At 42.9% G+C, this 17,809-nt stretch overlaps 1 long non-coding RNA gene across 3 annotated transcripts; it reads right to left on the reverse strand.

Annotated features, from left to right (window-relative positions):
* Positions 1-1,331: 1,331 nt before the first annotated feature.
* LOC125939987 (uncharacterized) lies at positions 1,332-15,146 on the reverse strand. Of its 3 annotated transcripts, none has more exons than XR_007463225.1 (4): positions 14,970-15,146; positions 13,924-14,044; positions 11,008-11,150; positions 1,332-3,792 (listed from the first exon to the last, which is right to left on the reverse strand). It is a non-coding gene; the product is annotated as an uncharacterized LOC125939987 (long non-coding RNA). The 3 variants fall into 3 exon arrangements; XR_007463227.1 differs by lacking the exon at positions 11,008-11,150 and adding an exon at positions 12,575-12,750; XR_007463226.1 differs by lacking the exon at positions 11,008-11,150 and having other exon boundaries at positions 14,970-15,144.
* Positions 15,147-17,809: the final 2,663 nt, after the last annotated feature.

The raw sequence follows: 17,809 nt of genomic DNA on the forward strand, positions 1-17,809 counted from the left end.
ATTACGACGCGCTGTACGCGCTGATTTGACTCGGTGACGATTCAGTTACGTGCTTTGTCTTGCGCGTTGTATTAGTGTGTCAGTTACGTGCTTCGTCTTTCGCGTTGTGCTAGCGTGTGCAGCGTAGTGCAGCTTCCATATGCACGACGGTTGCTCATGGTCATCGACGTTGGTAGTCGTGATGGAGGAGACGTGCCACCAGGCGTCAGCGTGGGTGCATCAACGCCTAAGGGCGCTTTAGCCACAAAACACCAATAGACATTATATATCAATGTGCAATAAACATTACACTACTTCTGTGAAGACACGTTTCACTTTCGTGTTCTATACCGATTCCTATATAAGAGGGATCAACCACATCTTTTTACCCTATAACTCACGAGTTGATGTGTGCAAATATTAATTTCTTGTTCACACTATAGCTATGTGGAATAACCTTGTTCCTGAAGTTTTCAATGGTGTTGATGGCTTGACTTTTTTTGAACGGAATTTGGACTTTTATTTTTTATAAGTTGTATTATTATAGTATTTTTTTTCTTGATTATAGTTTTTTCTTCTTATTATAGTATTTTTTTTACTATTATAGTATTGATGGCAGATTTTATTCTATTGTATATGCACATCCCACCCTGCAACAGCCCTTTTGGGCTTACAGTATTCTAAATAATAAAGTAAAATGGGGTTGCTCCATGTTCAGGTCTACAAGCATGGCATTGTAAACGGGTGCCAGAAGCAGCAGCTTTTCAAGGTATTTTGCTGCAACATCCAATTATTGTGCCCCTCTCCACTCTCGCTGGTGAACAAGGGGCTTTCAAGGTATGCTGTGCTGTTTCTAAAATGCCGCCCGAGGCGGCCGTCTGTTTTGCCTACAGGACGAAAAGTCCCTGGCCAGGAGTGCATCAAACATGCAGAAAAAGCTGTTGATTGTGCTACTGAAGTTCTAGAGATGAACTGTAGTTTTGCTCTCAGGTTGAAAAATACAGCAATGCTGTAGCAAGCAGTGTGGTGAAAGCTGTTGCAGGGCTCTTCCAAGGCATAGGCAGCACTGCATGCACATACTTTGCACGCACGAGGCTTTAGCAATAATACTTCTAGTAAATTGCATTTGTCCAGCTTCACTCTGTTTTTAACACTGGCAGGTTTTAAAATCCGTGAGAAAAGGTAGGTCTTTTTTCTTTTAATTGGCTTATGCACATGAAAGTGTGTGTGCACCGAAGGGGGCTCCTTTATCAAGCCACATGATAAAGTGAAGCCTTGTGCATTTGTCTGCAGTCACTCACTGCGCTTTCAAACACGCAATCAGAACAGAGAGCACAGGAAAACACACAAGCAGTAGATTCAGCAATTTATTTCAAACAAATGCAGTTTTATTTTACAGAATGACCACATTCCCAAAAAGCAACCACATGCTATGCACATAATACAACCAACTTAGGTTAATTCAGCAGCTGTTAATGTGTCCTACCTTTATATGTTCAAATGTTTCAAGTCTCAAAGCGTGCCCCTGCTTTGCAACTTGTCCTTTTAACTTAAATGCTAAATTTAGCACGATTACCACACTGATAGAAGAAAACTACATATTGTCACGGTATGATTCATCTAGAGGAGCATTGATGAAGAAGACGCTGATGATCTGGCGCATGCTCTCGATTATATGGTTGACGCTTGATCGCCTTGTAAATATACTGTAAATACGTTTTTCTGTTGTGTTTGCCTCCCCGTAGCAGTATTAAAATGGCAACTCCTTGTTGAACAAAAATGTGTATACAGTAGACTTCCGTTAATCCAACTCCGGTTAATCTTTCAGTTAATTCGACTCTGACCAAAGATCTTGGCCAGCTCCCATGCAGTTCTACGGCCCTAAACATTTGTTATTTTGATCCTAAAATTGGCATTCGCCAGATAATCCAAACTTGACCAAGCTACAGGCATGCACCTGACTCCAATAACGACCCCTTTTAGTGGCAGCGTCTGTTTCAAGATTTTCAAGCCATAACGGTAGCTCACAATGTCCGATTATGGTATTGACCTGGTTCTAAAGGGCACATTTTGTTTTCGAAGGAAATTAAGCCGGAAACTGCCTGCACTGTGCACTCGAGTGGGAAACTAAAACTGCATTTGCAGCATTCATACACTTTACCGCATAACACGGCTTTGTTGCAGCGAGGGTGACTTTAGAAAATCAGCTTACATTCTCAAAAATAAGGTATGCGTTAGGTTTATACTTGGGTTTGAAGTTTTAAGTCATTTGCACTTCAGTTTTATAGTTTGGAAAAATAGAAAGTTGGCGCACGTTTGTCTCGGAGGCGTCTTAAAGTCAATTACATACTGCCATATGAATCAGCGGTGTTTTAGCATTTTTTTGAATGTTCAATTCGACCCACCAGATAATTGGATCAATTTCGTTGGTGCCGTCAGGGTAGAATTAACGGAAGTCAACTGTAGAAAGCCCATGCTGATGCACCAGGAAAGTAACCTATACTGCCTCACTGCATGTCGTCTTGCTTAGTCAGCAAAAAAGCATAGAAAAGTAAGCTATGCTGCCTCACTGCATGTAGTCTCGCTTAGTCGGCGAAAAAGCATGGAAAATGTGGCTCACACAATGTCCACAAATGTTCTGTTGCAGATTCAGTCATCCATCTTATCCAATCTTTACAGTGTAGCCATATCACCAATTGCTTAGCCTCCTATTTCCCAAAAAGTCATTGCCAAAAAAAGTGATATGATTCACGTTTTTTGCCATCCAAGCAGTGTTTATTGTCGTTTATTATTGCTTTCTGTAACCTAACCTGCATGTTAACACTGAGCTATATGGCAAGCTTACTGAAAGCTAAAAAAGAATACTGGGCATTTACTTCTCCAAGTTATTTTTTTAGACATAAAAAGTTTGGTGCTTGATGGCGAGCCGCATTTGCGGAATGCTTGCAAAAACAGTAGCTTACATTGTCTTTCACTAGAATAGAGATATTAGCATCGCTGAGAAAGCCACTGCCTACTTGCCTGTGAGCAAGCTGTGGATCTGTTCATTGCAGATCCAGAAATAAAACAAAGAGGGCAGGCGAAAATGAACTATTCTGTATCATGTACATTTTCTCTCAATTTACATACTTACTTTATGATGCCAGCCGCTAGAGTTTTAAAAACTTCGCAGAGAAACTTCATTGAGTATCTTCACGTGACCTGAACTTCCACGAACTCACCAGGAACCAGATAAAGAGCAGCAAGATTGGTCACAACTCGAATTTAACAATATTACTAAAGAGTCACGCGACACAGCATATATCTTGCATCGCATTACCACAAACATGGCTCCACACAATAGTTTTCTCTGAAAACATATGTGAATGCAGGGAACTGCAGTACGTTTACCATTGTAGTGAAGTTGATCAGCTCGATCACAGAGAAGAGAAAGGAATGACAAATTGTCCTCCAGCCTACCCCCTCCCAAAATGGCAATTCTTTCTGACCAGATCAATCTTATATGTATTTTTATTTAATATATATACAATGAGTATGGATATTGTATCGGAGAGTAGATAAGAGTTGGTCAGCAATGTCAAATGCACACAACCTGTGGCTTACAAAAGAAATGAAACTGGTCACTATTTAGTGACAGTTTTCTTTTGTGTGTAACAACTTGGCTCTTGACAAGTTTCTCATTCTATAAAGGTTTATACAGTGAAATATTTGGAGGCATTTGAGGTATCACCTGACCCAAGGGACTTCCAGTGGCAGCCTGTCTGGATCTCAAGATTCCGGACACCCACCAATATACAGCACATCTGACTGCAGCTGTGGGAAAACGAGGGATAAGGATTGATTGTGAGATTCATGGCAGTTCCGAAGTTTTTAACTTAGTACGTGCTATATGCGAGGTCGAGACTATGCCACTAGACCACTGCTGTGCTGCAGTCGCCATAATATTAATTACTCATTGTGCAGCTGGGCTTGTTGGTAAAGATAGACAGAATGCCAACTCAAGTGACCACCGTGTGTGTCTGCTCATCCGTGTTCTCATGCTGTGGCTCAGCCTTGAATGCATGTGCTTGTCCGCTGAATTATCGTCCCATCTCCTTAACCAGTACTATTTGCAAATTACTCGAACATATAATACACACTCAAGTCATCAACTTCCTTGAAGACCATAACATTATTTTCAAGTATCAGCACGGTTTTCGCAAGGGCTACTCATGCGAAACCCAACTAGCCAGATTTATTAGTGACATACATGCATTGATAGACGCTGGGTTTCAAGTTGACGCAATATTTTTAGATTTTTCCAAGGCATTTGATCGTGTTCCACACCATAGGTTGTTACTTAAACTTTCACAGCTTAACATTCATCCTACTATAATTGCATGGATCACCGATTTTCTCTCATCTAGAATTCAATTTACATCAGTTAACAGTTCTAACTCATCTTATGCTGATGTTACGTCTGGAGTTTCACAAGGCAGAACACTTGGACCTTTACTCTTTCTAATCTATATTAATGATTTACCCAGTTGCGTGTTATCCAAAATCAGACTATTTACAGATGATTGTGTACTTTATCGATGTGTAACAAGTAACACTGATAATCACTTACTACAAACTGACCTGGAGGCAATAAGTGCATGGTGTTCTAATTGGTTAATGCCATTAAATATTTCCAAAACTAAACTCTTGTCTTTCACCAATAGGCCACGAATTCCAACGACCTACTCCCTTGATAACAACGCTGTGGAACTCGCCACAACTTACAAGTACCTTGGCATCAATCTTCAGTCAAACTTATCATGGAATAATCACATTAATCTTACCCTTGCCTCTTCTAACCGCACTCTCGGACTTATTAAACATAACTTAAAAGAAGCCCCAATGCATGTTAAAAAACTAGCGTACACAACATTAATACGTCCTAAACTAGAATACGCGTCTGCCATTTGGGATCCCGAACAAACTTATATCATCAGCAACATCGAAGCCTCGCAAAACCGTGCTGCGCGATTCATTTTTTCAGATTATTCACGTTACACCAGCGTCACCTCGTTAAAGAATAAAGCTGAGTTGGACACCTTAGCATTTCGCCGTAAAATTTCTCGCCTATCACTTTTCCATAAGCTTTATCACCATCCATCACTTCATGATGATTTCTTTCAGTCACCACCAGTTATCTTTACACGTCGTGACCATCCATACAAAGTCAAACACATTAACTGCCAGTCATGCCATTATGCATATTCATTCTTACCGCGCACAATAACTGAGTGGAACGCCTTACCATCAGACATTGCCACGGAACCTGACTTGGCTAAGTTTCAAGATTTAATTCGCTCACGACTTGTCAACTAATCTTATTATTATTATCTTGGGACTTTTACAGTGTTTTCGATGTTTGTTGCTGTTTTGCTTTTCATTGCAGTTGCCTTATGTTGTCCTAATATGTACTAATGTTTTCTCTGAAATAATTGTGACTTATTTTGTATATTACCTATGTTTCACTCTATTATTACTTTTGTTATATTGTCTTGTTTTTAATATGATGTATAATCTATGACCAGTGCCTGTGACCCCTCCCCCCCCATGTAATACCCTCATGAGGGCCTTTGGGGGTATTTTGAATTTTAAAAAATCTGTAGTTTCAACACTGGCTACTATATTTTGACGACTAATATAATTTATGTTTTTTAACTTATAGCCAACTACGTAATGTACCTCGTACTACATTCTGAACGTTGCTGCACTGTAGTGGGATTTCTGTGTAATGCACTGGCCTCTACCACCAAATGCCTGAAAAATGAAAAAAATAATTATGTAGATCCCACACACTGTGGGGATTTATGTTTAGGGTTCTGCCGAGCATTGCAGCATTGACCAACGTGTTTGTGTATGGCGAGTGAAGTGTGACAAGCATTGCGAGGAGAGTACAAAGGCCCTTCGCTTTCGTACTCTCCTTGCAATGGTAGTATAATATAAAGGTTTCTTTGCCTCTTCCTGCCTACACTGTGGTGGCTACTGTTTTGCCGAGTGGACAGCATGGCTTATGCGGTATGCACAAATGGTTATGTGCCCATTCTGGGCCCGTCTGCTGATTTGGGCATGGGTCACTGTGGCACAAGGAGTATAGAATCATTATATGTAGTATTAAGATGAATGTCATACTTTTCTGTGCATACACCTCTTGTCAACATTTTTCACTCAACGAGCACATACCACCTTCACCCTCAATGCAAAGGTAGTACAATGTTGCACAGTGTCCATGTTGTGGAAGCTGCTACAATGAAGGGACTGGGAAATGTGGGTGAATCGCAAAGCTGGAGCAGTCTAAAACACCTCGAAGTGCTGCCACAAAGGAAGAATGGGAGAAACTGACATGCTCTCAATTTGACGAGCAACTTGTACATGCACACATGCTCCGACACATATCGTGCACCATAATGCATGGGCCACTACCTCATATACCTAGCTACACATTGGCGAGCGCAAAGTATGTGCACAACAGCGGCCTAATGGCTAAAGCGTTGGGCTGTTATGTTGGGAGACAGGTTTGGACTCGCTGCCAGACATATTTTTGTTTTCAATCGGAAAGACTAACAGGAGCCGGGACATAAAATTGCCTACTGCAAAGTGCTTGGTATGAAGAAAGAATTCTTTGCGTTAAAAATGCTCAAATCCAGCACATGCAATATTTAGTAAGTACTTTTCCACACATCTAAAATGCTTTGCGGTGGAGCACGGTGCAAGTGTGGTGGCTTTGCCACTAGGTTGACGTGCATAACAGTAAAGAGCAATGCAATAACAGCGGCTTTTTCACATAACCAAGGTTCATTGCGGTGCAGCACAGTGCAACAACCGCGGCTTCCACACAAAGCTAAGGTGCATAATGCTACAGCAAGATGGAGCAATGTTTTTCACAGATGCAATGTAGAGGCTGTTTGCGTGCACTTCAATGTTTTTATAATCAACTAAAGTGGTTGTGAATCTTGCGACCATATGGCTAGGCGAAACGAAAAAGCGTCTGTCTGTCGCCTGTGTACAGATAACTATCATCATCAGCATTGGCTCGAGCATCGTTGTCTCTTCCGAAGCTGGCTTGTTGGCACCCCTCGGGTTTCGCTCATGCCACTGCTCCCGCGTTCGTTGTCTTCTTCCACAGCTGGCTCCGTTGCGGCTCATAATTCCAGCGTAGAATTTCACTTCTCTTGTGACGTCGTAATGGGGAGGCCGCATGAGCCATTGCTTAAGGAGGTATGAGCCATTCGTTGTCTTACGTGACGGAGAGATTTAATTTCAAAGAATCACAAGCAGCGGCAATGGCAGGCAAATGCTGCTAACCACACCGCCAAGCAAACGTGAGACATCGAACGCAGGCAACAACGGCGGACACACTTTCAGTGACGTCGTTCTCTCCGTTGCAGCCAAACATGTGTGTAACCTCATTAAGAAACACAAAGACGTAATTAACCCAGTCATAAACACTGCGGCCGCACGTTTCAGCTTTGCTGGTTAACCATCTGTATGGAGTGCTTGGGCGGTGATTTTTTCTTTTTTGTGTTTCTTTTCTTCACTTTTCAGACTGCAGAATGCTTATTTCTACATTCATCATCATCATCATCAGCCTATATTTTATGTCCACTGCAGGACGAAGGCCTCTCCCTGCGATCTCCAATTACCCCCGTCTTGCGCTAGCGTATTCCAACTTGCGCCTGCAAATTTCCTAACTTCATCATCCCATCTGGTTTTCTGTCGACCTCGACTGCGCTTCCCTTCTCTTGGTATCCATTCTGTAACCCTAATGGTCCACTGGTTATCCATCCTACGCATTACATGACCTGCCCAGCTCCATTTCTTCCGCTTAATGTCAACTAGAATATCGGCTATCCCCGTTTGTTCTCTGATCCACACCGCTCTCTTCCTGTCTCTTAACGTTAGTCCTAAGATTTTTCGTTCCATCGCTCTTTGTGCGGTCCTTAACTTGTTCTCGAGCTTCTTTGTTAACCTCCAAGTTTCTGCCCCATATGTTAGCACCGGTAGAATGCAATGATTGTACACTTTTCTCTTCAACGACAGTGGTAAGCTCCCAGTCAGGATTTGGTAATGCCTGCCGTATGCACTCCAACCCAATTTTATTCTTCTGTAAATTTCTTTCTCGATATCAGGGTCCCCTGTGAGTAATTGACCTAGATAAACGTACTCCTTTACAGACTCTACAGGCTGACTGGCGATCCTGAATTCTTGTTCCCTTGCCAGGCTATTGAACATTGTTTTTGTCTTCTGCATATTCATCTTCAACCCAATTCTTACGCTTTCTCGATTAAGGTCCTCAATCATTTGTTGTAATTCGTCTCCATTGTTGCTGAATAGGACAATGTCATCTGCAAACTGAAGGTTGCCGAGATATTCGCCGTTGATCCTTACTCCTAAGCCTTCCCAGTCTAAGAGCTTGAATACTTCTTCTAAGCATGCAGTGAATAGCATTGGAGAGATTGTGTCTCCTTGCCTGACCCCTTTCTTGATAGGTAACTTTCTACTTTTCTTGTGGAGAACCAAGGTAGCTGTGGAATCCTTGTAGATGTTTGCTAAGATATTCACGTATGCCTCCTGTACTCCTTGATTACGCAATGCCTCCATGACTGCTGGTATCTCTACTGAATCAAATGCCTTTTCATAATCTATGAAAGCCATGTAGAGAGGTTGATTGTACTCCGCAGATTTCTCGATTACCTGATTTATGACATGGATATGATCCATCGTAGAATATCCCTTCCTGAAGCCAGCCTGTTCTCTTGGTTGGCTGAAGTCAAGTGTTGCCCTGATTCTATTGGAAATTATCTTGGTGAATATTTTATACAATACTGAAAGCAAGCTAATGGGTCTATAATTCTTCAGTTCTTTAATGTCTCCCTTCTTATGGATAAGTATAATGTTGGCGTTCTTCCAGCTCTCAGGTACACTTGAAGTTGTGAGGCATTGCGTATAAAGGGCCGCAAGCTTTTCAAGCATGATATCTCCTCCATCTTTGATTAAATCTACTGTTATTCCATCTTCTCCAGCAGCTTTTCCCCTGGTCATGTCTTTCAAGGCCCTTCTAACTTCAGCGCTAGTTATAGAAGGAGCCTCTGTATCCGGTTCATCACTACTTTAAATGAAAGTAGCTTGGCTGTTTTGGGCACTGTACAGGTCAGTATAGAATTCTTCCGCTGCTTTTACTATGTCATCGAAATTGCTGATGATATTACCATGCTTATCTTTCAGTGCATACATCTTGCCTTGTCCTATGCCAAGCTTTCTTCTTACTGATTTAATGCTGCGTCCATATTTTACGGCTTCCTCAATCTTTCCCACGTTATAATTTCGAATATCCCTTACTTTTTTCTTGTTGATTAGTTTTGACAGTTCAGCGAATTCTATCTGATCTTTTGAGTTGGACATTTTCATCTTCTGTCGTTTCTTTATTAGGTCCTTTGTTTCTTGGAAGAGCTTACCTACTGGTTGCCTTGGTGCCCTACCTCCCACTTCAACTGCTGCTTCTGAAATCAACCTAGTTACAGTTTCATTCATTACCTCTATGTTGTCTTTATCTTCCTTTTCTAAAGTTGCATATTTGTTTGCAAGCACCAGCCTGAATTGGTCTGCTTTTACCCTTACTGCCTCTAGGTTGGCCTGTTTCCTCTTGACTAATTTCACTCTCTCTCTCTTCAAATTGAGAGAAATCCTAGACCTCACTAACCTATGGTCACTGCACTTAACCTTACCTAACACTTCTACATCCTGCACTATGCTTGGATCGGCAGAGAGTATGAAATCTATTTCATTCCTTGTTTCTCCATTAGGGCTTTTCCATGTCCACTTCCTGTTGCTGCCCTTCCTGAAGAAGGTATTCATTATTCGGAGCGTATTCCTTTCTGCGAATTCTACTAACATCTCTCCTCTTGCATTCCTAGAATCGATGCCATAGTTGCCAATTGCTTGCTCACCAACCTGCTTTTCCCCCACTTTTGCATTGAAGTCGCCCATGACTAAAGTATACTGAGTTTGCACCTTTCTCATTGCTAGTTCAACATCTTCATAAAACTGTTCTATTTCATCATCGTGACTAGAGGTTGGGGCATAGGCTTGTACTACCTTCATTTTGTACCTCCTATTCAGCTTTATTACGAAGACTGCTACCCTCTCATTAATGCTGTAGAATTCATCAATGTTGCCCGCTATGTTGTTATGCACTAGAAATCCTACCCCGGATTCTTTCTTATCTGGAAGACCTCTGTAGCAGAGGACGTGGCCGTTAGTCAGCACTGTGTAAGCCTCACCAGTTCTTCTAACCTCACTAAGGCCAATAATATCCCAGGAAATGCCTGATAATTCTTCAAATAGTCCTGCTAAGCTAGCCTCACTCGATAGGGTACGCGTGTTGAACGTTGCCAGGTTCAGTTTCCATTGGCGGCCTGTCTTGACCCAGAGATTCTTAGCACCCTCTGCCGCGTAGCAGGTCTGACCGCCGCCTTGGTCAGGTGCTCCGCAGCCACTGGGAACTGAGGGCCATGGGTTAATTGTCGGAGTCATGAGGGAGGTAGTGGCCGAATACTGCACCAGGGAGGCCAATTCCTGTTCTGGTGAGGGAGTGACTTTGATGAAGCTTAGTGGGCCTTCCTAGTTTGGTTGCACCTGAACTAGCATAGCCCCACTAGGTCTCGGCGATATAATTTTTTTCTTGCCGGTGTCAGGCACCACTCCATGCCTGAAAATGTGGTGGACTGGAGTAGGATTCGAACTTACAACCTTCAGATTTGAAGCCAGGTATTCTACCTCTGCTCCACGTGATCCTACATTATTTCCACGTGATTTCTACATTATATTAGGGCAAATAAGTAGCTTTTTATATTCAACACCTTTCAAACAGTGCATAGTAATAGTGACCACAGTATATTAGTGAAAATATAAAAACATTGCATAATGCAGATCAATAAGTGTTGCCTCTAGGATCACTTAAAATCGTGTCAAGGAGCATGGATAACTGTCACTTACTGAGTGCACATAAAAAGCACTTCCAAAAGGTGGGCTCAAATGCTCAAACTTCAGTCACAGGACGCATTCTTGGCGTTCACTAAAATATGGGCCATGAACCTGACACTGCCTACATCAGATTCAGCTTGCAGTTGTGAAGTGGCCTGGGAAGTTCACAAATAGATGTGAAATTATTTTAAACTACATACTATAGTTTGTACCTGCAGTTGTGCCTGCTCATAGCATAACTGGCGCTATCTAGCACACTTGTGATAAAAAGCAGTTCCCCAAAAGAAAGGTGCTCCTTTTTGTAAAACTTCCGGGACTGTATATCAGGCCTGATACAGGCACAGGATCACAAAAAGGGTCTGAGAATCCAAGACCCATTTCCTTGAGGCAAAGACCTCAAATTTAGCATAGAGCCAGAAACCAGGAACAGTCAGTCCTACTCACACATGCCTATTTTAATTTTTCTCATTTAGTTTCAGGTTAACCTAAATTATTGCCATCATGATAGCCATCAAATAATATGGTAGCATCAATGTTTGTATTAATCATTTAAGCATTGAAATCTAAAAGCTTGCAGCAGAGTGAAAGGTCAGAAGGACAAGGAAAGAGAGGGGAGGCATCATATTCTAAAATTTCATATTTTTAGTGGGTTGCAGTGTAATGGAAATTGGCAAGCACTAATTGAGCGACAAGGCCACTGGACACAGGAAAAGCAGATTTAGCTGAAACACAGCAGCCTGTAAGAAAGAAAGGCAACAATCATTCTTTGCGATGCTTCGTCTGAATCACTGTTTTACATGCCATCGGTGATCACGAACATGCTGGAGGTAAAGCATATGCTGTGGCTCATTTTGCGTCGCCTGTGCTACTAAAACCATTCTTACCATCTTACTAAAACCATTTGTAAAAAAAGCATGCCAACAATAATTCAGAATTGAGCACCATGTGTGTCATGAAGCATCACATCATAGCCACAAGAACGTTGTCGTGTCGCCAGAAGTAACCTGAACAATGAGGACACATCTATACCGGCTTAACTTTAACAAACTGAATGCCTTGGAAGGAAGATTCACTGAGCTAACACATCTATGGCAACCCAACCAGAAATCTCGAGTACCCTCTGAAGAAGACGCGAAACGGCACTCAATGTGCACATCACAGGGTTGCAGTGCCCAATGTATCATTTATGCTATGCTGTGTTTGATACCTACAAATTGTGATTTAAACATAAGAAACACAGGAGCCTATAGTCAAGTTTCTTTCTATGCTCGATCGAGTTCTCAGTTATGGATAGCTTAGCAAACTAATTACTAATTAATTACTATGTAGCGCCAAAGGCAGGCACCAACAAAGGATGTGAAAGAAGACGGTTGTTGTTGTTCGTGCTCACTCTGCTTGGCCATGGACCAAGCCCCTTTTGTGAATCTTTATTCCTGACATAAATCACGCTTAGAGCTAAATTTGCACACACATTTATTGGGCGTGCTGGTTCTATAGTTCAACCTCGAACTTTGTGTGCGGACTCTACCTGCAGTCTTGGCTATGCCTGACCACAAGGAGCAGCAAGATGCCACCTCACCCCAAGATGTCAAATGATGTGGCGTGTCAAGGCAGCAAGACTGTGTTGTATTCAGCAACACTGACAACCATATTGTGGAGGACCGGCTTACCTCCTATGTACAACACGACACATCAGCACAATAAGAACAAGGAAATGCCCCACACATGTGCACGGCGCTAAACTGGATGCACTACCTGCAAGAGAGAATGAGGGAGAGTGAGCTTCACGTCACTCGAGCACCTGCTTACAAATGTTTTTTTCTTTGGGCACAGTATCGAATACAAAGCACAATACACCAAAATACAAATACCAAATACAAACCAAAAGCAATTGCACGCACAACGCGTCACCAAAGCAAACACAACACCTGCTTTATATGTTGCATATGAGCTGAAACGGGTGAATCCCAAACTCTGCGAGTGTCACATAACACCTGAAAGCATTAGCTGCTACGAGAGAACCAGTGCGGTTAATCTGGCGAGCTATGCATGCATCTGTAGCCTAATGGGCAAATAATTGGGCTGCTGCACTAGGGACTCGCGTTCAATACCCACCATCAGGAGCATTACTAATTATTAATGAAGCTACCTGGGCAGGTGTACTAAGAAATTCGAAAATAGATCATGATAATGCTTTGCATTAAGAGACAACTTGCTGCCGGTTGGAGTTTAACCAACATTTTCTGCTTTGCGCTTGCGATGCTCTACCAAGTGAGCTACGTCAGCAGTTGTCCCAATGTCCATTTTCTTGGATAGTTTCACATGTGTACCAAACTTTGTCCTGGAAGTGCTAGACAGCAGAACTAACAGCCATGATGGCAGATGTGAAGTATCCTTTAAACCCCTGACATTAAATACAACATTATCTTAAAAGCAGGCAACTGGCCAATGAACACTCGTGTTCTACCTTGAGGCACTAAGGCTGCCAATGTCGAGACATTTGCATTTTATGAGCTACAAAAATCAGGGGAACCACGGAGCTCAATTTCTTGTTAGTAACAAGCACAGACAACGAAGCAACAGTGGCTGCATAGAAAAATGGGCTAGAGCTCACGACAAGCATTGGCAACTCACAATAGAATTCTTTCTCTACAATTCATTGTCTCAAGACACCTCGAAGCAAATTTTGTGGATTATACTTTTAGTACGTCTTTTGCGACTGCAAATTTAAATGCGTGTAATACTTTGTGGCAACTTGGAACATTTTAATGTTTAGCATCTCCATACTTTAAATCTGTGCACGGACAAGCTTTGCCACCATTTTAGAACAATAATTATCTGGTGTCATACACAATGACTCAAACCACTATTAGTTAAAGCAACCTTTAAAGGAGCAGAAGCATGCCCTTAGCAAATAGATATACATACCAGGTTTAGACTGAGCAAACTAAGCAGTACTTGTGGCCACTTGCTTTCAACAAGGCAGAAACAGGTCAGATGTTGACAAAGACAACAAATATAAGGTGCGGCCAAAGGAAATAAGCAGAAGCTGTAAAGACAGCAGCAGCACAGTGAAACAAATTAGACAAATGTGCACACCGCAAGCGTTCCTGAGGACAATACACAACGTCACTGCCGCAGTTAGAAGCAAATCCTCCTACAAGAAAAAAAAAATATCAAGATTGTTTTGGTGTAAACAGCAAGTGTGTGGAGTTGTTTACATTATAAAAACAGCACAGACAACAATTAAGGCGGACACAGTATTTGTGTCATCTGCCTTCCTGCTGTTTTTACAATGTCGATTACGGTTGCAAAGGTACGCACATGATCTACGAACAACGAAAGCAACGGATGTGTATAGAAAGGTGAGCTGAATTCATACACTCATATATGTTTAATTTTGAAGGTGCCCGTAAAAGCGACAGCAGCAGTAAAGCGGGTTTGGTTAACAGCTTGCTCACAACGTACACATTGCACTGATTTAACTCCACGGCTCTCAAAAGAGTTGCTAAGAAGCTGTAAGTGAAAGAAATACGCTTTCTTTATCTCACTGCAACAAATGAAAGCCTCTGACGCACCTACCGCGGTCAGCGCAAGCAGTGAGCAAGGTAATTGAATTGCATGGGTAAATAAGAGGCGCATAGCGTAGTCATCCCATAGAGATGGAGAAACAAAGACCTACGCACGAGATATATACCAAAGGACGGCATTCACCGATAGAGCTAGTTGAGTGCATGCATTTTCCGGCGCGTGAACGCTTCCGCCGTTCGTTTTACATCGCGGGTAACGCGTAGGAACTGTGATAGTACTTGTTGAAGGCACGAACGAATAAATTATCCTGCGATCACTACGAGACCTGCGACAACCGTTTCGTGCTCCTTCGAATTTCGAGATCACATCGGCCACAGCTCAAATGCGCAACCGGTTGTTTTTACAAGTGTCAGCTAGAGAACGGGCAATCGCACGACACTCACCTTTGCTCCAAATGTGTCGCGGCAGCTGAGCAACAAATGTCATCAAGCCCAACCCTGCAATGTCCGCAATTTCAGCTACTAAGCAAGTGCAAAAAACGAAACTTGAATGCTCACAATGCGCGCGCGAACGAGGCGCGAACCATAGTGTCTGAGTTCGAGAGTAGCTATTTCAAAAAACAAAAAACAAACAATAATGTGACGTCACATCCGGCAAAGGATAGTTGTTCTCCTTTCTCACCTTCTCTCAGCTCACGCATGCGCAGCGACATCGGAGCCCTCGGGGGCGACGTTCAGGTCTGGCATTCGGTTCCCATCGAAATGCGGCCACCGCAGCCGGGGATCGAACCCGCGTCCTCGAGCCTAGCATTGCTACTTTTCAATTGGAATGGGGCTTGGCAGAACCTCAAGAATAGTCTTAAAAGATAGCACAAACACAAAAGCCAATAGCCAGCGGATTTTATTATGCTTAATTTAACGTGTCTACTGGTGTAAATTCTAGGATTACAGGTATTCTGGGCTGTTCACCATGTTTGTGATATTTCCCCCCAGAACTGCTTTGGTAGCAAAGTAAAATAAAATCTGCAAAATGTTACGACTCACTAGTTTCTTCAGGGCTGAAAAAAAAAGACTAAGAACAGAGACATATCTCCTCATCCTAAACTCCTCGCGGCCCCGCTTCCTCTCGTCACTTGACACTCGCTTTCCCAGTTTCGGCGCTTGCTCGGGAGGCGTGGAGCCTCTTCTAGAATTACGCGAGTTGAGACATTAAATAATAAGTTCTGCGGTTTGCGCATGGGTTTTCACCGTGCTACCGCGGCTAAGGTTGCATACGTCCACTCGGTGGTTTCCAAGAACCTTTCAGGTCTCTGTTAAGATTTTTGCGCTGATTATATTTTATATTGTGTAATATTTTAGAAACAATGAGAGAGCGCTGTTGACCTGCGTGATTTTAGTGCATTTCAGCAGAACATCTGCGCTTTTTTTTTCTTTTTTGTCGCGTTGTGCTGGCTGCCTGCTGCTGCTAGTCGGAAGTGTTTTTAACCCTGTAATGCCCAAACAGAGTTCTACATCAATGAAATTTGAAACAAATTGTTCACGTTTATTTCTGGCCATGGTGTGTACATCATTCTAAAAAAACAATAAATGTTTTTCAGTTACAATTTAATTATCATACTAATTAATTAGCAAATGGTTTCTTGCACTGTCCACTGCTAAAACTTCACTCCAGATTATAAAAACACCGCTATGAATTTTGTATTAGGAGTACCCCACTTCAATCGGCATTTTGAGGAATCACACTCAGCGTAGCATATATGATACGTTAGGCATTATAGGGTTAAGCCAGGTCGCTTTCTGCAGTTCTACCAAACTTGCGCGTACTACATTGCTGTAGTTTATAGTTTTGTCGTGTTCTCGGCATTTATTGTGCAAATGCCTCTTCCGCAGAATCCTTCTCGTTGTTAGGTGGGCCAAGGGTGGAAAATTTTTTCCTTTCATGCAGCAAAAAGAGTGCGGTTTAAAGGCGCTCAAGCAGGCGAACGGAAGTCGCATAGCCTTGAGTTTTTTTGTTTTTTTTTGTTACGAATACTGCCGATCTTTGTCTTTCTGGGGTTTTACGTGCCAAAACCAGTTATGATTATGAGGCACGCCGTAGTGGAGGGCTCCGGATTAATTTTGACCACCTGGGGTTCTTTAACTGCACTACAACGCAAGCATACGGGCGTTTTTGCATTTCGCCTCCATCGAAATGCAATACTGCCGATCTCGAGATCGTTGCAGGGAGGGCATATAGGTATAAATCCAAAAGCACAATCAAGTAATTTATACATGGAAAGCACTAAACATTAGCAGAATACATGAAATTATTAGTAGCAATTAATTAGCTTGGCATGAGTAGAATAGACATCACGAAAAATACAATGATAGGATGCGCGATGATGCGATCACATTCCTGATACAGGTTCCCGAAACCGAAATCCCGATATAGGTTTTCAAAAAAATTGTTCGCAGACACTGTTCAGCATGTACATTCATTTCCACCATAGCTAATGTTATGCTGGGCTTGTGTGGCGAAGGAGAGCGCGAGCGCAAAGCGCAGACATTCAAAATCAGCATGCGAAGACCTTTGCAGACGGTCCCAAAGGGCCGCGAGGCATAAGGCCTCCTGGGCTTTAGGGAGGCGCCGACGAGTCGGCGAGACATGACTGTTGGAAGTCACGCGAGCTGTGTGTGTGCGTGCGTGTACCAACGGCGCATACTCTTCCTTCGGACGCTCACTCCTTCGCCCCGTCTGCCGACGCGACAGGTTGGCGCCGGGAGCGCGCATGAGTTGTGCCCATATATGGTCCGATCTTGCGCCTGCGTTCCTGACTGGACCAGACCGTGTCTCGTGTTCCAGACCGCCGATGAGAATCTCTGCAAAATGCAGCCGCTCTTTTCGACGCTAGCGCCAAGGCGCCCTGAAGTTACGGCCCTTACAGGCGGGCGATACTTTATAAAAAAACGGTGGCGCACATGGTGGTTTCCGTCGTCATGGCAACAGGCACAGTAGCCGCGCGGTACCTTTTTTCTGTGTGTTTTCATTATTATATCGACCTGGCCGGCGCGCAACCCTTGATGCACTACGTTGCTCTGTTTCTCTATGTTCGCTCGCCCGTAGCGATGTATTAAACCAGTTTGTTTGACGTCGTCTTGTCTGCCTGCCGTTCCCTCCTCGATGATCAACGAGGGGCAAGCTCCGAGAGAACGCTGTTCACGTTGGCGGCCGCTCCAATTTATGAAAAACTGATTTAAAGATGAAGCGTTAGTAACGGAAGGACTAAGTTCATTCAGTTCTCTAA

Source organism: Dermacentor silvarum, chromosome 9 (assembly GCF_013339745.2).
Source record: "Dermacentor silvarum isolate Dsil-2018 chromosome 9, BIME_Dsil_1.4, whole genome shotgun sequence".
Classification (NCBI taxonomy): Eukaryota; Metazoa; Arthropoda; class Arachnida; order Ixodida; family Ixodidae; genus Dermacentor; species Dermacentor silvarum.